The sequence below is a fragment of the Mustela lutreola genome, chromosome 7 (genome assembly GCF_030435805.1).
Source record: "Mustela lutreola isolate mMusLut2 chromosome 7, mMusLut2.pri, whole genome shotgun sequence".
Lineage (NCBI taxonomy): Eukaryota > Metazoa > Chordata > Mammalia > Carnivora > Mustelidae > Mustela > Mustela lutreola.
Window position 1 is genome coordinate 21079007 of NC_081296.1, and position 27903 is coordinate 21106909.

The window sequence follows — 27903 nt, forward strand, 5'->3', positions numbered from 1 at the left end:
CAAACAAGGAATACAGAAATGATTATTTGGGAATTTGTAGAAGATGAGTTGTACTTGAGACGAAATTTTATTTTATTTTATTTTATCACCCCAGGCCCATATGGAGAGAAAGTGGATAGTAAATTTCTTTATTTTTTTATTTAGAAATTGTGATACAGAAATATGCTAATTAGACCTTATTAAATATAAATTCTATTTATCTAATTATCTGAATGACTTAAGGCTGAATTTATCTTAATTTCATATTATAATTGGCTTTACATTAAGCATTGCAAATGTGAATTCCTACACCCGCTCAACATGCTTCTTTTCATTAACAAACTTGCAGGACCTTTGCTTTATACTGTAGTTTTCCAGGGACTAGATACAAATGTACACAAAATCCTACTTCTACAAGTTTGGTTTATTCCGGTAAGGCTCTTAATTCTTGGAGAATGATTTCCGAATCCTTCCAATTTCTACCTCCTGGTTTTATCATTTCATTTCATCTTCTGTCTTCCGGTAGAAAGAAGCAGCAAGAACAACTAGGAAGGAGAATGGGATGGATACAAGAGGAGTGCGGTTACTTCAGATTTACTGTCCAAATGCCGTATTCTCAGTGTTCATGGCTGGCTGCTGGCACCTTCAGAGTTTTCCCCTAAATACAAACATTCCAGGCAGCACCTAAATTAGCAATTCGCTCTAACATCAGGAGTGGTGACAAGGAAGGAGCAAAAAACCATTGGGGTCAGGTGGACCGGGTGTTAAATTCTATCCTTGCTATTTATGAAGCTTTTCTTGAGACCATGGGGCCAGCGACTTAACTTGCTGAACCTCTGTTTGGCTCAGTTGTAAAAAAGAGATGATACGGTAGTCTTCCCTTATCAGGGGTCTCACTTAGCCGTGGTCAACAGCAATCCAGGAGGAGGTGCCCCTCCTTTGGACGTATGGTCAGAAGGTCAATGGTAGCCCACCGCTGTGTCACAATGCTTTTGTCTGTCACCTCACTTCATCTCACCACGCAGGGATTTTATCATTTCGCCTCATCACGGGAAGGGTGAGTACAGTCTAGCAAGCTATTTTAAGAGAGAAAGACCACATTTACAGAACTCTTGTTACAATCATGTGCTAATCGATCGCTTTGAGTATTAGTTATTATCGTTAATCTCTTACTGTGCTTACTTTCTGAACTTTATCATTTGTATGTAGGTATGTATGTATAGGAAAATATACAATATATATGAGCTTTGGTACTATTCACCATTTCATTATTCAGGCATCCCCTGGGATCTTGGAATGTGTCCCCTGTGGATAGGGCAGAGTATTTTTGACATCAATCTTCAGGATCGTTACTAGGATTAGGGACATACATGAACCCCTAATAGCACACAGCCTGGCCCATGTTTGGCACTCAGTAAAACGTAGATGATGTTATTAAGTATCCTGCTCAGAAACAAATATATTATATCCCCAGAAATGAACTGCAACATAAACAGATTCTAAATCAAGTGGCTAATTCACATGATTTTCAGTATTGTGCACTGAGTCCCAATTTTTTTTTATTTATTTAATTTTTTTTCAGTGATCCAAAACTCGTTGTTTATGCACCACACCCAGTGCTTAATATAATATGCTCCATGAAGTATGTGCCCTCTGTAATACCCACCACCAGGCTCACCCCCTCCACCTGCCCCCCCCACAAAACTCTCAGTCGCAATGTGTTTTTTTTTTTAAATTATTTATTTATTTGATAGAGATCACAAGTAGGCAGAAAAGAAGGCAGAGAGAGAGGAGGAAGCAGGCTCCCTGCAGAGCAGAGAGCCTGATACGGGGCTCCATCCCAGGACCCCGGGATCATGACCTGAGCCAAAGGCAGAGGCTTTAACCCACTGAGCCACCCGGGCACCCCAGTCCCAATGTTTTTAAAGATGGTCCTAACTGAGGTTTCTGAAAGACACTAGAAAGTCATATTATGCAGGCTTCAACAGGGGACCTAGAAGGGATTACGAGATTGTCAGTCCAAGGAAACTAGAATGCAGAGAGAGATGTGTGATGTTTTTATAGTACTTCTCATTGAGCATCTAAAACACCAGGCAAAGTAATTTATAGACATTCCCTTCTTAATACAACACATCTATAAGGCAGGTACTATGTACACACGCACTCTAAAATAGAGAAAACTGAGACACAGGGAATAAATTCCCTCCAGGTCCCAAAGCTTGTAAGTGGAGTTGATGAGATTTTAACTCTCACAGTTGGACTCTGGAGCACATGCTGCTAACTTCTATGTCAGAATAAATACAAGAAGCAAAGCTACAGATCAGGTTTGTGATGGAAGAGGTACTAAAGGATTAGACAGAGGGAAGAAGAGAGAACGCAAATCTTAGCTACAAAAGTCAAGAGACATGGCAAGGTGCCAGCAGGTGGAACTATTTGTTTCAAGGCCAATGGCAGTCTATCCAAGTGACCAGGTTGAGTTCGAAAAATCAGCACATTTCCTTGTCATTGACTATGTCTTTTTCTGAAACGACAAATCACTTTCTCCAAAAGAAAGCATTTATACAGGTCTACAAATGGCCAAGACACATATGAAAAGATGCTCAACGTCATTAACAGCTAGAGAACCGTAAATCACAACCATACACAATACTACACGCATACGAGGATAGCTTTCAGAAAAGGAGACAATAACAAGTGTTGACAGGATGTGAAGAAACCGGAACCTTCACACACTGCTGGCAGGAACGTGTTGTGGCAGGCAGCCACCGTGAAAGCAGTTTGGGTGTTCCTCCATAAGTCATACAGAGAATTACCATATGACCTACCAACTCTACCCCTAAATATATATCTGAAAGAATTGAAAACAGATGTTGAAACAAAAATACATACACAAATGTTCACAGCGGCACAGTTCCTAATAGTCAAAAGGTGGAAACATCCCAAACGTCCATTGACTGAGGAGTGGGTAAACAGCATGAGGCCTATCCGTTCAGTGGAATCTTATTTGGCCATAAACAAAGACAAACATTCTTCTTTTTTTTTTTTTTTTAAGATTTTTATTTTATTTATTTGACAGAGAGAGATCACAAGTAGGCAGAGAGACAGGCAGAGAGAGTGGGGGAAGCAGGCTCCCCACTGAGCAGAGAGCCCAACATGGGGCTCGATCCGAGGACCCTGAGATCATGACCCAAGCCGAAGGCAGAGGCTTTAACCCATTGAGTGACTCAGGCACCCCAAAGAAAGACATTCTAATCGTTACTACAACATGAATGAGCCTTAAAAACAGCATGCTCCATGAAAAAAGCCAGACACAAAAGGCTACATGCTGTATAATTTCATTTATATAAAATATAAAAATCGAGTCCAAAAAAAAATCCCTAGAGACAAAAAGCAGATGAGTGGTTGTTGCTAGGACTTGTGGGCTGAAAGGTGATAGGAAGTCACTGCTTAAGTGGAATGGGGTTTCCTTTTGGGGTGATTAAAATATTCTCCTAGGGGCACCTGGGTGGCTCAGTGGGTTAAAGCCTCTACCTTCAGTTCGGGTGGTGATCTCGGGGTCCTGGGATCGAGCCCCGCGTGGGGTTCTTTGCTCAGTGGGGAGCCTGCTTCCCCCTCTCTACCTGCCTCACTGTCTACCTGTGATCTCTCTCTCCATCAAATAAATAAATAAAATTTTTTTAAAAAAATTTTTTAAAATAAATAAATAAATAAATAAAATATCCTCCTAGCAATGATGACCCAATACCATCGCTAATAGCACTAAATGTCACTAATGGTAAAGTTGGTGTTATAGGTATATTATCACACCTTGAAGAAAGAAAAAGAGGACCTTTATGGAAAGCCAGTATGCAGAATAGATCAAAAGTCCCTAAGGAATCTGGCACAGACAGGGGACCTGCAGCCATTGACCCCCTGCCTCACTAGAAGCACTGTCTTTGAAACAGAGAAAGCCAACATGGGTTATTCCTACAACCCATACCCTGATGCTCTGAGGAAAAGCAGAACTGAAGTTTGTCTGTTGCCTCCACATGGAAATGCCAATAAATCTATGAGCCCAATGCTAAGGAAGAGATTTACTAGCTAAAACTTAGAGAATCCACACTGGAAGTTCAGTTTGCATGAAAAACTAAAGGAAGCTTTTCCTCAAACAAACAGAACTGTGGGGATTTTTAGAGTGCTTTTTAAGTTTTTACAGATAGAAATCATAAGCCAAAGAAAAAGAACTTTTCTCTGTTGACTGTCCTGAGAAAAAGAAAATGTAAGAGGTCGTCTTACTTTATAGCACGCACAGCCATTCCTCAATTCCTCTTGCAAAACCAAGTGTGAGGACATGTCTCCCAAGGCGAACCCAGCATTTTAAGGTCATTCCATCCATTGCTTTAAAAGTCCCTTTGATAGATGTTGGAATCTTTTTGTCTACTTATTTGTGAGGAAGCATTCCGCTTGGTGTCCTATGGCAGGACTCAAGATTCAGCCTTTCTCCTGGTGCTCAAATGAATTATGGGAGACAATACAGCCACTCTAGAACCACCCTTGAACTTGCTCACCTCCTTGAGATCTAATCTCCTCTGTCCCGTCTCCCTCTGGACAGTTTCCCACAAACCGCTTATTAGGTGTTATTATTATGTGTTCCCATCCCTACCCGGCAAGGGGCAGGGAGGGATGGTGGTGCTTAGGATAAGACCCTTTCTTCATTGTAAGCAGGAGAATTTCTCAAGAGCAACACAGGCAAATGCTAAAGTGAATGTTGAACCTGGGTTTTCTTGCCACTGTTTGTGTGTGGTGCAGGAAACGGGCTCTCAACATGGTGGTGAGAAGCCTTAAACCCAGATTACAGCACCCGTCTCTCCAGAGTGCTCTTTTTTTGGATAGGAGGTGAAAGGTCATCCTCTCAGACTGGATAGTTGTACTCAAGTAATTACAAGACCCCAGTGTTTCTACAAAAGACATCTTTGAAAGTCCATCCAGAGATTTTTTTTTGGTGGGGGGGGAGGGCAAGTGATTTACAAAAAGCAGAATTAAGCAAATGGGGGCATCATTCAAGACCATTTTGTGGAAGAGGCCATAGATTTTAAGTCCCTGTATAATTATTAATAGCATAAAAATACAGATTTTTAAAAATGGCGAATAATAAAACGTGCACACTATCTCTCCTATTTTAACAGACTACATAGTATCTCCATTTGTGTCGTCAAGGTCCAAATATAAAAAGAGGTGAACATTGAACTATTGAAATGCTAGAACAGAAGAACTCTGTGCAGATGCCAAGGTAATGCTCAGTAGAAAACCATGGGTGGCCTTGGACTCCCAATTACATATCTTTATTTTCTCCGCTTAACTTGAGGAATTAAAACTGCTTAAGTAAAAAGGAGATTCAATTTTTTTTTTTCTTTTCTCTGGGCATCATTCAACCAAGGACAATGACTTGCTAGGATTTTCTCTCTTCTTGAAGGGCAATTGTCAAATGTGAATCTCCAGCATAACAAGATGTTGAGTCAGTGTATTTCTGTGTCAAAGATGGCAGAACCTACTGCAGGTCTAAATGCCCTCCTTTGGATTTAATATAATCAGAGGGAATTTAGGTCAACACTTGGGTCAATAAGTCAGTTTATCCATAGCTAATACTTGGTTTTCCTGTGTTTCTTTAAGGAGCTGTGCACAATTTTCTTTTTTTTGTTTTTTGTTTTTTGTTTTTTGTTTTTGGCCAGATCCCTGCTCTTTTTTTCCTACACAGAAAGCTGTAACTTGTTGAGACAAAAACCATTTTGACAGAGAATTTCAAAATGGAAACACAATGGTTCATTTTAGGAAATACATTTGCCCTATTATCTTTATTGTTTCTTCCCACACAAAAGGAATCATGTTCTTCAAAAACATATCCCAGCAACTTTTAAGAAATTCTGAATGGTAATAAAACAGTGCCTTGCCATCTCGAGATGGAGGGCTGGAAGTTAGCAAGTTCACCCTCCGTGCTTTAAAATGGAGGCCCCAGCGATGACTCACTTGGTTTGCAAATATTGACTGGGATCTTACGGTGAGGTTTTGGTGTCTTCACAGCGAAGCAGAGCAATGAGGAATCAGCCAGGAAGCAACCTCAGAGTTCAGTCATGAAGTACAAAGTGCAGAAGATTCTTACGGAGTGTGACCAATAAAAGAAAGTGGAAAAAAAAAAAGGAAAGGCATGTAAGTCTGTCGCAAATTTAAATTTCAGGAAAAGATAAGATTATATTTACAGGGGAAAAAGACACTTGAATGAGAAATTCCCAGGGTAGAGGTCATGCATCTGATGCCCTCCTGGGCCCAGAAGGGCAATGAATGGAGTCGGTGAAGGGCCAGAAATATTCTCGGGCTTCCTTGTAAGCTCAGCTCTTGAAAAAAGGACATTAAAGAGTCATTTCAGATGATAGAGATGTAGTTTCTCTATTAGTCAGTTTTTTTTGAGATATAATTGACATATAACATTATATTAATTTCAGGTGTACAACATAATGACTCATACTTCAAAATGATCACCACAGTAAGTCGCGCTAACGTCCTTCACTACACGTAATTCAATTTCTTTTCTCATGTTGAAAACTTTTAAAAGATCTACTTTCTTAGCAACCCCCAAATACGTAATACAATACTGTTAACTATAGTCACTACGCTTCGCATTATACCTACAGAATTGTTATTCTTTTTTTTTTTTTTTTAATGAGGTGCTTACTCTTTCCGAAGCAGCAGCAAAAAAGCAAAGTGCTTAAATTGCCTCCTGACCATTGAATATTTGCTGTGAAAACCTTGGGAAATAGCTCACTCCATTCCTCACCTAATTCTTGTTTTTTTTTTTTTTTTTTGAGGATTTTGTTATTTATTTATTTGAGAGCTTGAAAGCACAAGCAGGGAAAGGACAGAGGGAGAGGGAGAAGCAGGCTTCCGGCTGAGCAGGGAGCCTGATGCAGGGCTTGATTCCAGGACCCTGCGATCATGAACTAAGATACTTAACCAACTAAACCACACAGGCACCCCTATTTCTCATCTAATTCTTCAGGAAAAGAACCACTGTGAGCATAAGAGAATAGGAGTCCACTGATGTCTATAGAGGATGAGTGAATCTTTCATAAACTGCATAAAAACAGAAGCAGAACAACAATATTGTTAGTAAAGGGCCCAACCTGAATGAGGTGTAGAGTTCTAGGCCATGGATAGGCAGCAAGAAACAAAACAGACACCTACCTTGCCCTCACAGCGTTTAGATCCTAGTAGGGAAAGAGAGACAGGATCAATTAAGCAAACCATTATTTGCCCTGTCAGGTGGGGAGAGGAAATCAGGAAGTGGTGGTGGGCACTGATATTTCACCCAGTGTGGAAACGGAAGGTTTTTCCAAAAAAGGAACCCTGGGGCAGAGACCCCAGTGAAATGTGTCTGGGCCCCTGGGGACATCCAGGGAAGAACGTTTTGGACACAGGGAACCGCTGAGGCAAACCCTCCCTCATCCATCCACCCGCTCATCCAGGCACGAGTGTGCAAAGTATATCCAAGTGACGGAACAGTAGGGCTGGGACAGAGTGAACAAGGCAGGAGGGCCCAGCAGGGAGCAGGGTCGTGGGGAGGGGGGCAAGAAGATGAAATATAACTGAATCCCGGGTAAGCAGAAAAAAGATTCAGAAACTACAGAAAAGATGTGCTTGGTTCAAGATTTGTGGTTCTTGTGAGCTGAGAACAGGGAGATTTCTAGAACAAGAGCTCTATGAATCCAGAGCAAATCTTTGGAGAGGATGGCGGGAGAACCAGCGTAGGATGCTAGTTTGTGCTGGTGATGTGGCCAGAAGTTTCCTCCTTGTCTACAAAATGACCTTTAAAAGAACAGAAGGAATTGCCTAGGGCGAATCCAAACTGTGGTAGATATTTCGGGAGCCACACAATCCCAGCCCTGTAGGTTCCCCCACTGTCCCATACCAGTGAGATGACCCCACACAGGACTAGGAAAGCGGGCAAGAAGCCTGGCTCCAAATTCCGGGGGTAGGAAGATTACTATTACATGAGTCAATGAATCTTCACCTCTCAAATTTGCCACAAATGAAAGAACTTCCTCCGCCCCCTCAAAACATCTGGATGCTGCCTGCCCTAATCGCAAGTGGAAACATCTGGGTATCAGCAGCGAGGGGAATGGGATGGCATCTAAGTAGGATTTTGAACAGTGGAGTAGAAGCATCAAAAAATAGTTTTGCCTTGTATAATGTAAATTTACAGTAAACGTAGATATCTCTTGTTTCTTTGTCCATCGGCTGCCCACACCATGGGAAGGAGACAAGGCTTGATGACCAAGAAATGTAATTCTGTGGCCAGGCAGGCTTTTCCCATTTGATCTGACTCTTAACTACTGAACACGCAGTCTTTTGTATTCTTTCTCCTCTGGCTAGTGAGGTTCCCCTCTGCGACTCTGGAAATTTGGAATTCCTGGGTAATTTTGGTCGCGGCAGATCTCAACTCCCACCCTGCATGCTTTTTGTATGACTGGCTTTCACTCAGAAGGTTCAAGGGGAACATAGAAGCAGTGTGTGTGTGAGAGAGAGAAGGGGTGCATCCGTCATTTTATTCAGTGCGTACTACATTGTCATCGCTGTCAAACACAATAAACGTGCGGCTAAAACACTTGGCCACGGATTGATCTGCTCCCACATCTCCCATAGAGAACTCACAGTCACAGAGCCTCCTCCACGAGCCCCCCTCCCAATCTTTAAGGCAGAGGGGAGTGAGCTTCCTGTAACTATTTATTTTGGAAACAGTTGAGGAAGCATCTGACCTCACATTTTCCCATTGTTCAGCCATATAATTCCTTGTATGAACTGGAATATCTTACAAGAAATGTTAAAATGAACTTGGGTGGCTTGGGAAGAGGCTGGTTTGTTACTAGTGGGATTATTGTTGTTGTTGTTATTATTATTATTATTAATATATGATCTCTGACAATAAGAGTTTCTCCCCCTTCCCAAACCATACACCTATATTTTACTAGTAATTGGAATGACAACCACTAGATTGTGAATGTTCACGGCGTTATAAAAAACTATTCAGGGGCGCCTGGGTGGCTCAGTGGGTTAAAGCCTCTGCCTTCGGCTCAGGTCATGATCCCAGGGTCCTGGGATCGAGCCCCGCATCGGGCTCTCTGCTCAGCAGGGACCCTGCTTTCCCCTCTCTCTCTTTGCCTACCACTCTGACTACTTGTGATTTCCGTCTGTCAAATAGATGAATAAAAATCTTTTAAAAAATAAAAAAAAAGCCTCTGCCTTCAGCTTGGGTCATGATCCCAGGGTCCTGGGATCTCTCAGCAGAGAGCCTGCATCCTATTCTCTTGCTGCCTGCCTCTCTGCTTGCTTGTGATCTCTGTCAAATAAATAAAACCTTTAAAAAAAAAAGAAAAAACCTGTACAAAGGGTTTGATGTAGATGTTCATTTAAACTTTTATCACATGCCTCTAAGATACATGGTAGTCAGTGTCTTTTGCAGATAAGGAAGTTGACGCACAGAGGAGAAAGGAAGAGAGGGAAGTGACTTCTTATTACGTCACTATGAGAACAGCAGGTTGGGCCTAAATTCGAACCTATGTCTGACTGATTCTGAGGCCCAGACAGTCAACCACTTTGCTAGGCTGCAGGCTCCTGTCTAGAATTTGGAAGACGTTGTCCTGCTTAATAAATGTGAATGTTGGAACACAAACCCAGAGGATATATACAGCGATGCCCCCAAACCCCAGGATTGAAATCAGCACGGGAATCCCCAGCTCCCCTTGTATCTCCCATGGTGCTGCCTCCATGAGACACATGGCTGGGGCATTTGGTTCGAAGTCCTGGTGGAGTTTCCATTTTCTGGGTTCATGTGGCAACATAAGCTTCCAGTCTTGGGTTGCAACACTGAGTTCCCACTGCAAGATTAGCATCCATCACCGGAGGCCCCAGCAGAGCTGCAAAAGTTTGGAAGTCTACAGTTCGTGAAGGGGCAATGACAAATGTCTACTCATACTGTGGTTTTGTGATTTGATGTGGGACATGTTTCTGGAAACTTAGCCTCAAATCTGTTTCTACAGCAATCCGCCCCCCACCACAGTGATTCTACGAGCTACCCATTTCCCTTATTAAATCCCTTTTCTGCCTAAACTTACTTGAGTGGATTCTATTGTTTGCAACAATACACACAGAGGAAAGACAAATGGACAGAAAGCATATATTTGCCCTTTCCTTGGGATTGTTTCTCTGGTGAACTGTCGTTCTATGCCACCATAGAAACTGTCCAACTTCCCCCAGAAAGCCCTGAGGTTATTCTATGGGAAATATATCTAACATCTCCCTTTATGGCGTGGAAGTCAGAAAACAGAAGCTTGGAACTCTGAAGAGCTTCTCTAGTTGGTGAAAAAGGAACGAGAGTTTCAACTCTCCCAGTGGAAGCCTCATCCACAATGAATAAAGATCTGTTCTGTTATTGGCAGGTTTGAAAACATGGTTCTTTACAATAATGCCCAAATGCCCGCTGGGAGTGAAAAACACGAAATCGTTCACAATGGTTTCCCACTTCCCTAGACTTGTGTTTACTGCTCTCTGCTGATTCCACACATTTCCAGATAAATTCAGGCTCCACTTCATTTCACTAAAGCAAAATCTGTTCAGCTATGTCCGTAGTTGAGTAGAAAAGCTTCCCACTCCAAGGTTATTTGTATTCAAGCTCAAGGCATTCGGGCCAGAGCTGAAGAGTTGGAGTGTACCGTGGCTTTGACCAAGGCCAAGCAGAAAGCTGAGAGAACCCAACCACAGCGGATACGAAGGTCCTTCAGGATACCAGGCTCACCGGGAGCATTCAGCAAACCATGGGCGAGGCAGATAGGTAGATGAACAGGGGGGCATGCCACAGGAAAAGCTTGAGCCCAGTGAGATAAGCAAGTGGTAGCGTGTGATCCAGGAGCTCGGACAACAAATAATGGTTCTATTTTCTCCCAACCTGAAAGAAGTCATATAGAACACGGTCAAACATAACTTCCATTTAAAGTTGCACTGCAAATTCATTTAGCCATGAAACAAGACAAAGTTAGATGCCTTAGAAATTCATAATGTCTCTTTGGGGCCATAATGTACTACTTAATAGCTTACTCCTCCAGAGTTTATAAATTCTGGTGGAAGTTGTTTTTTTGGTTTGTTTGTTTGTGTGCGTGTGTGTGCTTGTTGGCTTTTAATAGCAACCTTCTGCTGTTCCTGAAAAATAAGAACACAAGCCTGTGTTCTTGAAAAAAACAAAAGGGACGAGATACTTGACAAACTAGAATTTCTAAATTCCCTTACAGTAATTCCAAACTATGGTGAGTTATGGTAAGCTCTAGTGTCTCCACTATGTTTTCTTTTTTCCCCTTGTTAACATCCAAAAGGCAGAAATCCAACCTTAAAGGAAGCAACATATGATACAAAGGAAGTCTCAGATTGGAATACAGAAGGCAGTCCAGCACAATTTTCAAGTTTAGGAAAAATATGCACACACACACACACACACACACGTTTTTAATTTTTTTGCAGAAGTTACCAAATATAGCATTAAAATTTGTGTACCCTTCAACTTCTGAATCTTATCCTATCCCCCCAAAGTCACTTGTGTGTCAGGCATGTTCACATTCCTGAGGCACAGCAAAAGTGCACGATTTTTGATCCAATAGCTTCATTTCTAAGCAATCCATGCAAGCCAGGGAAAATTATATAGGCAGCCAAAATATATGCAGAAGATTATTTCTAAGAGCAACGATTAGAAATAACCTACATACTCAGAAAAGGAGGAATTATTAACCCGTATTATGAAAATTATAATAAATTCTTACAATGAATGTTATATAATCATTGAAAATACAAATTTTGAAGAATATTTGATACTGAAACTTGTTTACGAAGTAAAAAAGTAGCATCAACAAAACACATGACAGTGGTCCTACTTTTTCCTCACAGATTTCATGTGAAATAAGGCCGGAAGAGAAAAATGCCAAAGTATTTTCAGCCATAGAATTTTCAATGAGTTTCTCTTTTGTTCTTTATGGTTCTCCCAATTTTCCTTATTAATATATAATATTTTTTTGTGATTGGAAAAATCAGTAGAGCTGCCTTATATGGACTGAAACAAAACCAAACACTAACCAGGCAACACTTCATTTCCTGACGTGGTCTGACACTCAGAGAAGTGATAAACTCTTCTGACTCAAGGTAGATTTGCTAGGGGGTGGGGGTGAGGGGAGTAAGAGGGCCATGTTTGTATCAGTGGAACAATGTGGAGGATGGAGGTCACCGTGGTGAGTAATCTATGAAAAAACACTTTATCATGAAGTAATTAGCTTCATATTCTGAGAGCAGCTTCTACAATGTAACAGAAATCTATTTGCCCTAAAGAAGGGCTACATTAGGATTAACTAGAAATTACCTCTTATATTCCTGACAACCCCAGTTCTCAACTGTCATTCTCTCTTGTGATTTTTGCTCTAATATCTCTGCAAAGCCCCCTTCTACTGTAAAGACGCCCGTGTCTTCATGGACCTGTCTTGTTTCCTGGGTGTTTACCATGACAGTCTCCGTGCCTTATACTTCTAGGTGAAAAGCCTGGGAATTTGGTCTTACAGTGGAGAAGAATAGTCAAGGGTTTTTTCCTGTCCCCCAAAATCCAATAATTCTAAATACTCTGTGGATTTAGTTGTGTAAGTTTATTTATATATATATATTTTTTTAAGATTTTATTTATTTATTTGACAGAGAGATCACAAGTAGGCAGAGAGGCAGGCAGAGAGAGAGAGGAGGAAGCAGGCTCCCTGCTGAGCAAAGGCTCTATCCCAGGACTCTGGGATCATGACCTGAGCAGAAGGCAGAGGCTTTAACCCACTGAGCCACCCAGGCACCCCCCGATAAGTTTATTGAATGTGATGAGGAAGACATAAATGTTGCTGCTGACCATGATGATGATAAACTGCCCAGTCTCCTTAACTGCAAAGTGAGAAAATACTTACTTTACAGGACTTGGGGGCGAGAAGATAATGAGAGGCTTGTATAAAAAGTTCACAGTAGTGTCTGGCAATGAGTAACTTTTAAGTTATGTGTTCCATTGTGATAACTAGTTCCTGGAAAATAGATTGTTTGAAAGGAAGAAAGTAATACACAGCTATGTGCATACAACGCCCATGGAATCATCCAGGGGCAGCGTAAGAGCATGGACTCATGCTTGGGTCTGCATTTCTCTGTTGTGAAACATTGGCCAAATGACTGAATTTCTCCACAGCTCACTTTCCCCCCATGTAAAGTGGAGTTCCTGGGGTGTTAGGAGGATTAGGCCGAGTATCAAGGAGAAGGCCTGGCAAACAGTAATCACGATAGGTAATCCCTAAGGTAAATATCTTCCTATTCCGACTTGTTTCACAATAACACACATGAAATTGCCTAGGGTAGAGCACTTCTAGCTCTGTGAAGTTTGCTCGGGTGCCCAGAGTTAGGAGCTTTCAGCTCTGGGACCCCATACCCTACCCAAAGAGATTTCTTATACATACACTGAATCCCTCCGACTTTCCATAACCAATCTAGCTCCCGATGGTGCCTTGTTCATTTCTGGACCCCCAAAACCTAGCACCCTGTATGCCCACACTAAATGTTTCATGCCACTAGAAACAGACTTACTGAGAAATACTCTTTGTGACTATGGACAATGGATTTTATTCATGTACAATAATATAATAAAAATTAATATTCTTAATATTAATCCCCTATCCCCCACCACGCACACATTTAATGTACTCTTTAGGGAAGTTTTGGAAGAGGGGACACATTATATCTCACTCACTAAAATGTATTAAAAATCTGTATTCTTTTTAATAAAACGTATATAAAATGTTAGAATTCTAGCAATGAAAATTATATCAGGTACTGGAATTACTTTACTCTGCCTAATTAGACATTTCCATTATTGGAATTTGGACTTCTAAGAACTTATGCAGAAGCTATGTAACCAGTGACTTTTATGGCGCTAAGAACAAAAACAAATTTCCAAGGGCTCTGGCTCACACTGCACACTCTGGGTAGGCAGAGCAGGGACTCCGTGGGAACAGCAAAAACTGCCTTGGACTTGCAGACCTGGGGCCTGGCTTCTGGATCAGGTGAACCTGGGGAAGTCACCTCACCTCTCTGTATCTGATTTCCTTCTTTGCATAGCAATGGGGCTGCCGGACCGGTCTAGAATTTAGGCTAAAATGGAAGGCAATTACTTCCGAGTAATTTCGGCCCTATTTGGGGATGGGGGGGGGGGCAGGAGGGTTGGCAAATGATAAGGAGGAAGTGAGGTGGTGCCTTTCATTCAATGAGTAACGAAAGTGTCTCCGGCTTGAAAATTTCTGGACGAAGTTTCTAGATGTATCTAAAGCGGTGCTCCCTGTCTGCATTTTCCTACACAGCTCCGAGCCACCCTTCAACATCACAGTGGACGTTCCCAGGCAAAGTCTTTCAAGCCGTTCAGCTAGGCACCACCGCCTTCCCATATCAAAGGGGGCTTCCTGCTGAGTTTGTTTACACCATTAAATTTCCTCACATGTAAAGCCGGGAGAATTTTTCCAGGTGTTCAAATTCCTGGAGGGTGGGGAAAGTGCCGAGGCCTATATTAGATCAATACCACGCTAGAGTGAAACACAAAGAACCTTTTTCACGGTGTTGCCCCCTCTGGAGATCTTTATTTTGAAGGCAGCCTTGGCAGGGCCCACAGGGCCGGCTGTCACTCTCCTGGGACCCCGACCGCCCGACCCGGGCGGTCCCGGATCTCCCCGGCGGGCGGCCGCCGCGCAGACCCCCGGCACCGCCTGCAGCCGACCTGCGCCTCGCGCAAGATGGTCGCGCGGGGCTCACCTGCCGCGCGCACCTGTACCTCCCGGCGTGCGGGTCGCCCGCGGCAGGGTCAGAGCGCGAGGGGGAGGACAGCTCCCCCTCTTTAAATAAGAAGGGAGGGCGATTCCAATCCCGAGCTACAGGTAGAAATGCGAGCGGGATCCTGGGCTTCTCCGAGCCAGGTGAAAAGAGCTGGCAAGGTCACCCATTCAGTCACCAGGTGGTGCATTTAATTTAAAAGGACTGTTAACCTTGTTTATACAAAATAACACCAATATGCAGAGAAGCAGTAAATCCATTGTCGTTAAACAGCGGGGAGCCGCCGGCGCTGGCAGCCTGCCCACCGGCGACGTGAACTCGGCTGGCACCGAGCGGGGAGCGGCGCGGGCCGGGCCGGGCCTGCGATCCCCGCCGGCCGCGCCAGAGAAGGCCCGAGCGGTGCCCTCGGTGCCCTCCAGATGACTCTTTGCATTCTTGTCAAATATATTTAGAACAAGAGGTGTCCACTTAAAGAGAAACATTTGTTAATCACTTCAATGCAGGCGCTTGGCAGCCCTCCAGTTTCACCTTTATAAATATGTAGGATCGGTTTCCAGCTAAGCCGGGGAACTCCGGAGCAACTTCTCTTTCTCTCCGTGTCCCCTCGAATTGACCTAAGGTGAACGTCCCTAGCACCTTATTAATTCCCGATCCCAGCGGGTTTCCCCGAGTCAATGCCAGCCTTCCATCGGAACGTTGACGGAGATGAATTAATGATGCCCGCAACCCAGAGAAGGAGAGGGGTGCTCCTTTAAGCAAAGGGACAGATTAAAGTTAAATTCCTGCGGACTGCGGCGCTGGTGTCGACATCCGCCTTGTTTACCAGCAGCTGCCCCCGTTAACGACACTCTGATAACTTGCGGAGGCCGCCCCGCGGTAAGGGAGTGAGGCCGGCCGATCAAGGGGCCTCTGTGTAGATAACCCAGTCCTGGACCCCGCGCATTCTAACTCCCCTGCATTTGAGAGTCGCTGAAACTGTCGGGAAAAGGCAAACCCTGGGCGCCGAGGTTTTCCCTCTCCGATCTGGAGAGTTCACAGCGTCCACCCCGCGGCCGCAGCGGCCGGCACTCCGCGGGGCTGGTGAGCGTCCCAGGATGGGGGTAGGGGAAAGGGATACCAGGAGGGGAGGAGGGGCGGCTGGTGGGCAAGGCCAGGAGGTCAGCGCTAGGCGTCTTGGAGAACTCTTCATTTTGTTCCGGAAATACTCAGGCGTCCCCACCCCCAACCAGACTTGGTAAGCGACAGGGCTGGGACGAGGTTACCCAATTACTAGGCTTTGAGGGTCCATTCAGCACGTGGGTTGACCGCGGGAGAATTGCTTTTAATACTTGGGACAATCTCCCTCCCGCTTCAGATTGTGATGTTGTAGGAGACCTGGCCGGGCATGCAAGCTGATATTCTGATCTTACAGCTGAGAAAACAGGTGTCCCGGAAGCAAAGGCGCTTGCCTCAAGTCCACTAGCAAGCGCAGTGGTAGGATGAGAGTGGGGCAGGGGGGTTGGGAGGGGCAGGTCCCTGTCCACTATTCTTGTCAGACAGAGGGATACAAAATATTATACACATTTTATAATATATCTACACAATACAGTCCTAGAACATACCGTATGTATCTACATCAGGCTAGGAAGAGAAATTTAAATATTACATATATATAATGCATATATATGTCTTATATAATAGACATAAGTTTGTATAAAGGTAGGCATATATCTTTAAATTTTCTCTTCCTGGCCTGATGTAATGGGCAGACAGGGGCTATCCCCGCTCAGAGAATGCCACAACCCTCACCTGGCTCAGATCCCATCCTGGTAGATCCCTGGGCTGCCCTCCAGACCGCCCCCACCCTGATTACTTCATGAATACAATCCATTTAAAGATCAACAGTCCTGGAATCCCATAATCTTTTTCATGCTCTAACTAGTCGAGCAGACATACCTCCAATAAGGCAAATGCAGAGAACAAATTTACTTCTGCGTTTAGAAAGGGAAGATAATGTGAAACTAAATGATTTAATTTCCATTCACCTCAGTTTTCTCACCTGTGGGATGTCCCACATCCCACCCAAGAGATTTTGAGAGGTAAAAAAAAAAAGATAGAAGACAGGCTAAGTATTTTGAGATGCTCAGAAGAAAGGTGTTCACATTTTTATCTATGTGATTTCCTCAGGAAAGTTCTTTTCAGTATCTTAAAGGATAAACTGCTATTATGTATTTTCCGGTGGCCCACAACAACTTGAAGTTTATCACTCATATTTCCAGCCTGTAGGGACTCCACAATTTTCTCTTTATAGTAAGGTACTATAAAATTATTCTTTGTATAAAATTTAAATGTAACCCCTAATCTTTTTATTGGCATTTCTTTATCAGCTGTGATGGGTAGAAGTGTACCCCCTAAATGAATATGTTGAGGTACATCTGAAAAAAGGACCTTATTTGGGGACAGGGTCTTTACAGAGATAATCAGTTAAAATGAGTTCTTCAGGATAGGGGCCCTAATCTAATATGACTGATGTCCTTATACAGAAGGGAAATCAGACACAGAGATACATATAGAGGGAAGAAGATGTCTTCCAATGGCCACAGAGAGGAGCCTGAGACAGAGTCTTCCTCATGGCCCTCCCAAGGAGCAAGAGCTGCCAACACCTTGATTTTGGACTTCCAGCCTCCAGAGCTGTGAGACTCTAACTTTCTGTCTTTTAAGCCACCCAGTCTGTGATGCTTTGTTACAGAACCCCACAAACATCATACCAATCACTTTAAAAAAGATTTTATCTTTTTTTTTTTTTTTTTTTTTTTTTTGAGAGAAAGAGAGAGTGCATGTGCACACGTGGGGGTAGGGGAAGGCAGAAGGAGAGGGACAAGCAACTGAGCAGGGAGCCCAATGCAGGAGCTCAATCCCAGAACCCCAAGATCATGACCTGAGCTGAAGGCAGATGCTTAACTGACTGAGCTACCCAGTTGTCCCTATGCCAACCAATTTTAACCATCTCGGTAACTTCAAAAATCCCCTAGAATCGATAATTTAAAAACTTATAAGACAATTTAGATGGCCTAAAATTAGGTGTTATCTGTAATGGGAGGCAAACAGAACTAATAGTCATTATGTATCTACTCGATCCCGATCAAGATTTGGGGAACTTCATATATCTTTGTTCATTTTAATTGTTTAACCATGTTTTCAATAATAAAATTTTATCTAACGCAATAGAAGCACATTTTTTACAATGAAAACATTTACAGTAAACATGAGTAATTTAAATGAGTACCAATTATAGGGATTGTACCTTGCTTAGCATATTTCATCAAATTACATATTGTAGAAGGTAGAATCTTCTCTCCATTATGAGCAATGCTATTTGTTGAATTCTTCTCCATCATTTCACCCACATTTTTTATGTATAATTGATGGTTGAGAAGTTTATAGTAGGTTTTGTCAAGGACCCAGTTGTGAGCAGAGATTACAAATAGGCACAGTCAGTCAAGAAGGTTTATCAAGTAGGTATTCTGGAGAAAGTCCTAGAAGGAGAAAGGAAAGATACAGAGGTTGAACCTCCTACTCCTGTCTTTGGGTAGCTAAGAGTCGAACTGGTAAAAAAGGTCTAACAGCAAGTCAAGAAAGCAAATTAAAACAATACTTCCAAACAATGCCTCATCAATCCAAAAGAAAACAAATTCAAGATAGGGGACCAGAGATCCCATATACCGGCAACACTAAGTCCCAGGTCGTACCAGATATCCAAGCATCATTGGTAAATGCACCATCTTTCACTCCCAAAAATGTCCAGCTTTAATGGAAAAAGCTTGTAGTAACCCTAGAGTTTCTCAACCTCCAGGCTTTTCACATTTTAAGCTGGCTAAGTCTTTGTTGTGGGGGGCAGTCCTGTGCTTTGCAGTGTGTTCCTTGGCCTCTTCCAATCGATGTCATTAGCATGGCTCTCACCCAGTTGGGACAGCCAAAACTGGCCTCAGATATTCCCAAATGTCCCCTGGGTGGGGAGCAAAATAACCCCCAGTTATTTTGCTAGAGAATCAGTGTTCTAGCCCAAGATTATATAAAGGTTAGAAGAGGTATGTTCAGGAATGATGATTAACAAAACCACCTTGAAAAGGTTCAGTTTCAACATGAATTGGCTGAAGATAGAGGAGGGCATCCTGCACATATGATGAAAATGGAGTAGAGCAAGTTGTAAGAAGAACAAGAGAAGGAAGTCACCAGGAGTAGATGGGGCATTAAACAAGTGAACCAACCTGTTTACCATGCTATAGCTCTACCCAAGTACCCATCGAGAATGTTTTAAAAATCAGTGTGTTGTTAAAATTGCTTAATTCGTAGGCATTCACAGAGGCTCTGAAGAATAGGGAAGGGGGTTAAGACTCACTCCTCCTTACTTTGAATTAATCTTTAATTAGTGTGGGTGTCTTCATCAAAATAAAGTGATCTTCATCTGCTTTCTTTCATTTAGTTGTTAGGCAATCACGTCGAATAATGGATTTTCTAAACTGGTTGATGTTTAATGGAGGTCTTTCAGTGTGACTCGGAATATCAGCTATGGTACAATCCCTCAAAATGAAGACTTATGCTTTTCTGGGGCACCTGGGTGGCTCAGTTGGTTAAAGCTTCTGCTTTTGGCTCAGGTCACGATCTCAGGATCCTGAGATCGAGTCCTGCATCGGACTCTCTGGTCAGTGGGGAGCTTGCTTCCTCCTCGCTCTCTGCCTGCCTCTCTGCCCTACTAGGGATCGCTGTCTGTCAAATAAATAAATAAAATCTTTAAAAAAAAAAAAAAAGGAAGAAGACTAACGTTTTTAATTTTTGTTTAAGTCTCTCCTAGGCCAGGATATTCAATATCTAGAGACAGGCTTTCTTCCCATCTCATTTCGATCTCCCTTCTTCTCTAGAGGACTCGGTAAATTCAGCTCACACATGCAGCTAGAAGGAAGTTATCTGGTTACAAGGAGATCGCCATGAAGATATGAGTGGTACCGCTTATTAACATTACTTACTTCTCTTTGCCCTCTACCTCATTCAGCCAACTGGGGAAAAACAAAATCCTCGCAGCTCTGGGCTTGTGGAAGAGAATATTCATTTCAATGTAATCACCTGGGATTTGTACAAAGGAGAATTAATATGTCCACAGAGAGAGATAGGACGCAAGCTATGCCATAAAGTATGATTTTTTTTTTTTTTGCCTGTCCGAGTTGGACCAGCATTGTGCCTTACATCTACAATTTCAATGCATCAACCCCCAAAACCCAGAGGTAGGAGATGTTTTATAACTCCATCACTCAGGTGACGAAAGGGAAGGACGATCAAGAAACAGCTTGCCCAAGGTAAGGTGGCTAGGAAATAATATGGCTACAACCCGTACCCGGGTCTACCTTATCTTTCCACTAACACAAGTAATTCAAAGCACACTTAGCTATGTAACTTAAGAAAACGAGGAGATCACATTCCCAGGCTACTCCACAGAAGACAAGGTGAACCCTAGGTCAAAGAGAGGTAACAAGGCTTTCAGGTTCCCAGGATGCCAGCTCGCATCAGCACCCTGCAGTGTGCTAAATGACGCCCCCTCCTCCAGGAGCAGTAGCTGAACATTACCTTGTTGTTTGAAAGACTTAATGACTCCAGTTCCAACCCTCAGGATGTAAACATTATGCTAGGCTGTGGCTTTAAATGATCATTTCCAGCATAGATGATATTGCAAAAAGTTCAAGGAGAAGCAGATGAGTTCACTGGGATCTGAGCCCAGACGTTTTTCTCTTGCTCATGCTTCCTTGCGTTCTCAGAGGACACAGCCAGCTCTGCTCCACTGGACACCGTCTTATTCCTGGATGGGTCCCTTGTCTACGTGCAGAGCACCTCGTGGAAGGTCCCAGGAAAGCAAACATGCAAGGGGGCGAGGAGGCTGGAGGGTTTCACATGTTGCCTCTTGTCCCTCATGTTTCTGCTCATCCCGTAGTTCTAGGAGAGGGTTTGCAGTAGGAAGGTAGATCGGCCCAGTCTGTTTCCACAGGAAAACAGGAATGTGAGGGAGCCCTTAAATCTCGTGACGGGGCCCGTAAACATCTAAATGTATGCCGATATCTACGTATTGCTTCAACAAATACTTACCCACCTCCCAGAAACAGAATCTGTCTTTATAGGGCAAAACAGAAGCCACCAGGGGGCAAATACAGGAGGTCAAAGGATTGTCCAGGTCAAGGAGATGGGATGGTTTATACTGTGTCCACTCCAGGGTCTTTCCAAGGAGATAAGATCTTGAGTGCAGAAAGCCAGGTAAAGCACAGGAATGACACAGAAGAGTATCTGTGGGAAAAGAATGTTCTAGAGAGAGGGAAGCATAAGTAAGAATAAAAATCCCCACAGAAGGAGGCCATTGGTGGAAGAATGGAGGAGATTGTCAATGAATGAACTACTGGGATAGCTCCTTCATTAAGCTTTTTTTTTTTTTTACTTTTTTTTTTAACTTCATTAATCTTAACTGCTATATAGTATTCCTTGTAGGAATAAACTGTGTTCATGAATTTGTCTGTTAACTGACGTTCAGGTTGTTTCCAGTTATCATTCGATGTCATAAGCTATGAGGTACAGGGTATCATTTTCTGTAATGTAATACACCAGGACGTGGAATTGCTGGTCATAGTGAATGAGATTCTGCTGCTTCAATACATATTATAAAATTAGTCTCCACAGTGATTGTTCTAATCTACAGCCCCTGCAATAGTATATGAAAACTCCCCTTTCCTCACATTTTCTCTATCTTTTTTTTTTTTTTTTTTTTTTGGCAATCTGTTGAGCTTGAAACAATGTCTTTGTCATTTTTATTTAAGATATTATTTACTTTATTTACTTAACAGAGAGAGACACAGTGAGAGAGGGAACCCCCCCGCATCAGCCAAGCAGGGAGCCTGATGCGGGGCTCGATCCCATGACCCTGGGATCATGACCCCAGCCAAAGACAGATGCCTAAGGATTCAACCACCCCAGCACCCCTGTCATTGTATTTTAATCTGCATCCCCATCATCACAGAGCAAGGGAAAGAGGTTCATTTTTTCCAGATATTTCTTGTTGATTCAGATTTCCTGATTCAGATTGATGTTCATATCCTTTGCTCATTTTTCCAAGGCCTACTTATCTTTGATTAATTTTGAAGACTTTTTTAATATGTCCTTAATAGGAATGAGAAGTATTAAAATCTATAATCTTAGAATGTAGGTGTTAAAAATATTATGGGATGTCTGTAAACAAAGAGAAGAGTTTTCACAGAATAATTTTAGTTTAATCAAATTCATTCATCTTTTTCAGGTTTACACTTTTCATATTTAAAAAATTATTTCCTCTCATGACATCGTAAATATATTCTCTTTCATTTCTGTCTAAGAATTTCAGGGCCCCCAGGGGGCTCAGTCACTCAAGCATCTGCCTTTGGCTCAGTCCATGATCCCAGGGTCCTGGGATCAAGTCTGTCATCGGCTCCCTGCTCAGCAGGAAGCCTGCTTCTCCCTCTCTGTGCCACTCCCCCTGCTTGTACTCTCTCTCTCCCACTGTTAAATAAATAAAATCTTTAAAAGAAAAAGAATTTTAAAGCTTTGTTTCCTGATTTTAAGATCTGATGTTTATTTTTGTATATCTATATCTGTTTCCTTTCAAAAGCAAGCGTGTTCTCTCCCCACTGGTGTGTAAGACCACCTCTTATCCCCTCCCTATGTCTATGTGGGTCTGTTTCAGGCATCTCTAGCCTACCACTAGAATAGCGTTTTGAGGATGATAGCCTTAAAATAATTGCATCCTTAAATGGGTGTGTGCTGCTTATTATTCTTTCTCTTCAAAAGCACCTGAACTATTTTGGGCCCTGACTCTTTAAGATGCATGAACTAGTTCCATATGAACTCACTAGCTCTGTGGGAAAAAGGAAAAAAAAAAAAAAAAAAAGAAAGAAAAAGTTGAGATTTTAATGAAAAATTTAGATTAGTTTTGGGATAATTGATCTCTTTAGGAAAATAAGTCTTCTCATCTATGTACTGTATCTCCATTTATATAACCCCTTTTTTTGTGTCTTTTCAATACTGTTGTACCATAATCTCCATTCAGATCATCTATTTCTTTTCTTAGATTTATTCTTCAATACCTGGTGGGTATTGGGCATGGAATCCTTGAAAGATTACATTTTCTGATCAGTTAGGCTGGTATTTAACCACACAATTAATTGCATGTATTGATATTTAAATTTTGACCTTGTGTCAGTCAAATTTCCAAAATTCTTTTACACTATCAAAAAAAAGAAACAAAGAAAAGAAAAGAAACTGTCTATAATCCTGCTCATTATTTCATTCTAATAATATGGTTCATATTTCTTTTACTTATATAATGTTATATCTAGGACCTAGAGATAGTAATAGGGAACCTCATTGTCTGTCCTTTTCTGCACTTTGAAGGGAATATTCATGATACTTTTACCTCAAACGTGATTTTTAAGTGTTTGTACAAAGATTTATCAAATTAAGAAAGTTCCTTTTGGTTCCAAAAAGCTCAAGGAATTCTGATAATACTTGTGGAAATTCAATTATCATTCCTGGACTGATATCAGGCATGAAATGAATGTGGTCCATTCTCCATCAACAGAATGATAAATAGTAACAATACAAATGTCTAAATGTTCATACTTTTTATAGATGACATACTTGCTAATTGCTCTTCTGTGGGCTAATATTTGAAATTTAGTAGTAGAAGAATGTAACATTTTCTATAAAAACAGTCTCTTTGGATTTAGAATAGTCTCTTTTGAGCATCATCACTAGCGTTTAGCTTTGATCCCTAGAGAGCTGAAACTCTATCACTTGTTTCACAAAAGCAATACAGAGAGCTCAAAATGCAGAAAATTATATATTAGAAGATTCTCACAGAAAGTATGAAGCTAGAAGACTATACTAAGTTCTGTTTTGGTTTGTTTTGCTTTTTTAAGATTTTACTTATTCATTTGACACAGGAGAGAGATCACAAGTAGGCAGAGCAGCAGGCAGAGAGAGGGGGGAAAGCAGGTTCCCTGCTGAACAGAGAAACCAATGCGGGGCTCGATTCCAGGACCCTGAGATCATGACCCGAGCTGAAGGCAGAGGAATAACCCACTGAGCCACTCAGGTGTCCCCTAAGTTCTGTTTTCATATCTCTTATTCTAACAGCAGCTCAGAAATAACTTGGGGGGTTCAAGAGGCCTATCAAAGTAAGGTCCACGTTTCTAGATTAATTTACTTGAAATAAGTATGTTTTTCAGTAACTTTGTTGAAAGGTCCAAAAATATTTACAAGTCTTTATTTTGTTTGGATTTTACTATTAGTCACACTCACTTCTCTAAGGATGGAAATTGACATATTTTTAGCTAAATATAACTGAAATTGGAAAATGATACAGTAACTTACAAACTTCCAGGAATGCGGTATACACTGTTTGCAGGAAAGTGAGAAAGAGAGAGACAGATTACTGGAAATATACTGAGGTAATCCACAGAGTCAAAGAAATAACTAAATGAACAAGGTACCTCAAAGGGTCTCAAGCAATAGAGCCAGAGGCACAATACCATTTTCTCTCATTCTCACCTCTTCCATTCATCTCTCATGTTTCTCATCTCTGCTTCTCTTTCTGAGCCTTTCACCAGTAGTGGAGAACTTTCTCCAGTAATGGAGAGCATAGATGTCCTGGATAATGTCTGAGAGGTTCCCCGAGATCACCCTGAGTTTCAACAATTCCTTAGTAGAGGACTCCCAGGACAGAGAAAAGTTGTTATACTTGTGGTTATAGTTTTTATCACAGAGAAAGGCTATAGACTAAAATCAGCAAAAGGAAGAGGCACATAAGGCAGGACCCAACACAGGCTAAGGCATGAAGCTTCCAATTGTTCTCTCGCAGTGGAATGGTGGGGATAGAACATATTATTCAAGCAGAGAATGTCAATTATCATATAGTTTCACTTACTTGTGGAGCATAAGGAATGACATGGAGGACATGGGGAGATGGAGAGGAGAAGTGAGTTGGGGGAAATCGGAGAGGGAGATGAACCATGAGAGACTGTGGACTCTGAGAAACAAACTGAGGGTTTTGGAGGGGAAGGGGGTGGGGTTGGGTGAGTCTGGTGGTGGGTGCTAAGGAGGGCACGTATTGCATGGAGCACTGGGTGTGGTGCATAAACAATGGATCTTGGAACACTGAAAAGAAATAAAATAAAATAAAATAAAATAAATAAAAATAATAAAAGAAAGAACATATTACTCTAAGTGATAATTGTGGTAACATGTACAAAATACTGTCAACCAGGAAAGCTCATTCAAACTTTGTCATCCAGAGTTTATTAGGAGCTGGCTACGTAAAGAGGCTGGTCACTCATGTGAATAACCTTAGTCTCTAGTCCGTCTAGAACTAGGACTGGTACCACATGGCTCAAGGCCTTCCACCAAAAATGACATGGTTAGCATCAGATATCTGGCCTGGCTCAAGACCTCTAGGTAAACAAAGACACTCTTATCAGGCAGGACCCTCCAAGGCTTTAGAGATTACCTCCTTGGAGCTGGGGGCAAATGATCCAACCTCTCCGTAGGCAAGGTTAGTCCTTCATTGCACATCCTGAGTCATGACATCACGTCTTTATCAACCCAGGAAGGAAGAACTGTATTCTCTGCTAGTTGCAGGAAAACAAATCCCAGGAAAGAATTCTGACAGGTCGCGCTTGGGCCAGATGCCCCCCCCACCCCCGCTCTGTGCCAGTCACTCCGCTTTCAGGGAATGGGGAATATGATCCTCCCCATTTGTGTCACGTGTTCTGCTTTGAAGTCAGGGAACTGGGCCAGTTACCGGAACCATGTCAAGGTGTCAATGAAAATAACTACAATTATTGCAACAACAGCCGTGGATATTAAAAGGGAAAAAGGCATAAAGTATAATCTGGTTCTTCTTGTTTTGTTTTTTAAGATTTTATTTGTTTATTTGAGAGAGAGGCAGAGAGATAGGGACAGAGAGCATGAGTGGGAGGCAGGGAGAGGGAAGGGGAGTAGCAGACTCCCTACTGAGCAGAGAGCCTGGGACACGGAGTTCCACCGGGAGTTCCCTGGGACCATGACCTGAGCCGAAGGCAGACGTTTAACTGATTGAGCTACTCAGGCACTCCTGGTTCTTCTTATTTTAGATTAAGTTTTGTTTGCTCAATCTAGGGATCCATAGATCTAAGGCAAGCAGGTATTCTGATAAGTTAGCCAATTGTCTGTGGGAGATCAGATAGATGCAGTCAATTCTTTCGTATTTGTGTTATCAGCAGGAGAAAATATGTCAAAACAGCCAAGTAAGGGAGATTTTTATTTTTTCACAATTTTTGCCGCTCTAACTCTAACTCAGACTGTTTTACGAATGTTTGTTTTGTGCACTATGATTCCTGCTTGTGGTTAGAACTAAAATTCCAGTTTGATTATTATAACTCAAAAGTATTATGAGTTTTAAAACAACAGGAAGGTATTAGAATTTGGATTTTAAAAATGTCACATTTTTCATAGCAACCGTTTCAATTATTACCCTATGGTTTAATTCTGTACTTATTAATGCTTTTAGAAAGAATAAATCTTAATATGGAAAACTCTGAGAAGCTCTATCACACTGAAAAGAAATATGTCCTTAAAAGCATTCCCTTAAACCCGTTTCCTGTAAACAAAATGACCCCAGATATTCCTTGAAGTGATTCTCTAACTCAACTCTGGTAATAGAGTTTCCTGAGATTAAAAAAAAAAAAAAAATATTTCTTACTCAAAAAAAGTGTCCTAGATTTAACAGGATACCACAGCACATAGGTCTGTGGCTCCTGTGATTTTAACTGAGTTCATCAAGAAACTAGATTCAAAGTAAATATTAGTACATAAATAAAACTACCTAATTAAGCTATGTACTTGGCTGAGGGCAGGCTAAAAAAAAATGATAACAATAATTATTATAATTAAAAATCACCTAGCCTCACAATAATCCAATTTTCACATACTTATTTTACAAATGTGAAAGATGCCTGTCAAAGAGTAGCAGGCTCTTTGTGGCCCCAGGGCTTTACGTAATGGGTGTCAATGAAGAGATTCAAATTCAAGGCTCCCTCCAGAGCTCTGTGCTTAATCAGGTCACCTGAGGAAGACAAGGTCACTTCAGGAAATCATTATTGGACTCAGGATCCCCTCAATACTGGTTCTGTACCACACTCAACTCGGGGCTTTCAGAGATCAAGCAGATTTTTCCTATATTCCCCCCATCTGCCATGATCGTCCATGGATTCCAACCTTTACCCCTCTAAGCACGTGGTGCTGTAGAGAAGGTAAAGAGGAAGGAGGCAGGAAAATTGTTACCTCTGGAGAGGGACATTTAAGACTCAGTTCAAATCTTACCTTCTCCCCAAGCCTTCCCGATTGTCTCAGGGCAAGAGTTGTCTCAGGGCAACCACCTTGCCAAAGATCTGCCAGGTTCTGCTTGGCAGACAGCCGGAGTTTCTCCATCCATGGCTCCCAAGGCCTGTGAATGTTAAGCTTCATCTACTCCCCAACGGGACAGGCCTTTGTCAGGACAGTCACAACGCAAGACACAAACATTATCCATGGCGACAGTTTCATTTAGACCTTGTTAGCGGTAAAGACAGTTCTGATAACATTTTTTAAACCATCTAGTTATTTGTACATTTTCAAGAAGTTGTATGTTTATTTTTCTTAGTGGCTTAAGTTCAATTGTTGCTATTTATCTCGAAGTAAGACTAAATATTTTTATATTTGGAATGACAAGCTGATACGGTCCAAATTCTTTTGCCTCACCAAATTCCAATTTTTTTTTATAAGGGTGAAGTTTGCAAATTTATTTTGGAAAGGCAAGTTGCCCCAGAAAGCCATTCTCAGGCTAAGTGGATTTATAAAGTCTATATTTTTTTTAGGCTATTAATCCTTTTTCCAATTCTGTAATGCTCATAACATATTAAAAAAAAAAAGAAAGAAAGAAAGAAAAAAGAAAGAAAGAGGAAAAGTAAG

The 27903-nt window shown here is 41.9% G+C and overlaps 2 long non-coding RNA genes across 6 annotated transcripts in view; one reads left to right on the forward strand and one right to left on the reverse strand.

Annotated features, from left to right (window-relative positions):
- LOC131835672 (uncharacterized) overlaps positions 1-27903 on the forward strand; it is a 286091-nt gene that overhangs the window by 46828 nt on the left and 211360 nt on the right. The window lies entirely within an intron of this gene.
- On the reverse strand, positions 469-27558 carry LOC131835669 (uncharacterized). 5 transcript variants are annotated; one of them, XR_009355312.1, is made up of 5 exons: positions 27277-27558; positions 20473-21198; positions 18158-18389; positions 6013-10951; positions 469-1055 (listed from the first exon to the last, which is right to left on the reverse strand). It is a non-coding gene; the product is annotated as an uncharacterized LOC131835669 (long non-coding RNA). The 5 variants fall into 5 exon arrangements; XR_009355314.1 differs by lacking the exon at positions 469-1055 and adding an exon at positions 19878-19974 and having other exon boundaries at positions 6374-10951; positions 27277-27554; XR_009355316.1 differs by lacking the exon at positions 469-1055 and having other exon boundaries at positions 6374-10951; positions 20473-20875; positions 20990-21198; positions 27277-27552.